The following is a 2453-nucleotide window of genomic DNA, read 5'->3' on the forward strand; positions in this document are numbered from 1 at the left end:
CATAAAAATGTTTTAAACAGAGGTAGAAACATGCATGCATACAATAGTCAATATAATTTAACTTTGTATCTATATACAAGAATCTATACCAATATATTTGTCTAAAAACAGTTACTCACAATTACAAATCTATTATCCCATCATTCCCTCTTTTTTTTTCAAAATGATCCCTGAGCTTATAAAATTCTTCCCCCAACCTCCCAACCCCTAAATGATGTCCCTAAACCCAGGGGTAAATTTTCCTGGGAGAGGGGACGTCGTCCTCTAGAATTACTTCCAGCTGTCATGGGGGCGATGTTCTTTCTGGGGGATCCTGTGAAAGTAAAATGATGGTTAAATTTCAAGATCAATGTCTTTTAAAATTGCAAATAGTCTCTGAGTATTTTGTGGAGGTCTGGCCAGAATGTTGTATAAGATGTGCACCATTTCAGCTAACCAAGTTGGGATCGTCTTGTGCAGCTGGTATCCAAAACAGGTCTTGTAGTAGCGCTATCAGTATCATGACGTCATATCAACCAGGTAGAATTGTTGTTGTGGGGCCCCATCTTCTTCCTGGAAACTTCAAATGTCACTTCAGGAAAAACTCATTGTTCATTGTGAAAAACTTAAACATTAATCATATATACATATATAGACATACATATATATATTCAATGAAAGGCTTGATAGATATATTCAATGAAAAGTATGATAGATATGAAGAAAAGCAAAGATGTTTTCTAAACTCATATTTCTTTCTGTCTCATATCATTGCTCTTGACATGAGACAGAAACTCCAGAAACTCTGGGTTTTTCTCTTACTAACAGGCTTGGAATTGGAGAGGGACTGAGCCAGAGTCCAACTTCAAAACCAGCTTTATAAATTTAGAAATATGGTTTAATATTACTTACACAACCCATTCAGTTTTCTTGATATTTCCTATTGGGCAGGTATTTTTCCATCTGTCAGTATCCAAACATCCAGGGCCCCTTGAATTTCTCAAAGATGAGTGTTTTCCTGTGGAGATAAGAACAGAACCCTGCCCCCATTCTATATGTTTTTCTTACCACCTGTATGAATATCATCATTGTGGATGAGTTGTCATTTCTCCTTTCCAAGAGGTTTCTCCTCTTCAAATCGAAACTTTATTAATTTTGATGATATCCACAATTTTTCTTCTCCTGTGAAAACAAGAGCAAAACCCCTTCCCCAACGTAGCACATCTCCTGGCTTCCACTGAGAGGTCAGCACATCTTTGAAATAAATCGGTTGATTTAGTTCAGCAGACTTTTCCATTATCCAATGTCTTTCTGCTGCTGTCATTCCTTTCTCATTAGCGTTAAGAAAATTCAAGGTTAATAAAGCATTATGTAATCTATTTCTGGGGATATTTTCGGTCCTTTTCTGTTTGTTCAGCATATCCTTTATAGTACGATTTGATCTTTCTATAACTGCCTGACCTGTAGGATTATTTGGTATACCTGTAATGTGTTTTATATTATAATAATCAAAAAAGCGTTTCATTTTCTTAGATACATATGTTGGACCATTATCTGTCTTTATTTGCGCAGGTATACCCATGATGGCCATAACTTCCAATAAATGTGTGATTACTGAATCAGCCTTTTCTGAGCTCAGGGCAGTAGCCCATTGAAAACCTGAATACGTGTCTATGGTGTGGTGTACATATTTTAATTTACCAAATTCCATAAAGTGGAACACATCCATCTGCCAGATTTCATTTCTCTTAGTACCCTTTGGGTTACTCCCTGCAGGCAATGGTGTTTGATTATAGAAAGAACAAGTAGGACGTCTCTTTGTAATGTTCTTAGCTTGTTGCCAAGTGATGGAAAATTCTTTCTTTAGGCCTTTACTATTGACGTGATGCTTCTTATGAAATTCTGAGGCCTGCAACACACTTCCAATCAATAATTGATCAATCTCAGCGTTGCCTTGGGCTAGAGGATCAGGCAGACCTGTATGGGACCGGATGTGTATTGTGTACATCGGACAAAGCCTGTTCCTGATTATGTCTTGTACCTGGATAAACAATGAAGTCAACTCTCTGACATCTGGTATAAATTCAGCGGTTTCAATATGCAAGATAACTCTTTCTGCATATTGTGAATCTGTAACTATATTAAGAGGTTCTTTAAAATCCCTTAGCACCATAAGAATGGCATATAATTCTGCCTTCTGGACAGAATAATAAGGGCTTTGTCCCACCTTACTCAATTCATCTGACTTGTAACCTGCTTTCCCTGATTTATTTGCATCAGTATAGAACGTACGGGCTCCAGTTATTGGAGCATCACATACAATTCTAGGAAGAATCCAAGAAGTTCTTTTTATGAGGTTAAGTCTACCACTTTTGGGATAGTTGCTATTAATTTCTCCCAAAAAATTAGCACAAGCTCTTTGCCACGGTTCATTGTCTTCCCATAACTTTTTTATTTCTTCAGTAGTAAAAGGC

Source organism: Microtus oregoni, unplaced genomic scaffold, assembly GCF_018167655.1.
Source record: "Microtus oregoni isolate MIOR12 unplaced genomic scaffold, Mior012 000063F_ref0000156, whole genome shotgun sequence".
NCBI lineage: Eukaryota > Metazoa > Chordata > Mammalia > Rodentia > Cricetidae > Microtus > Microtus oregoni.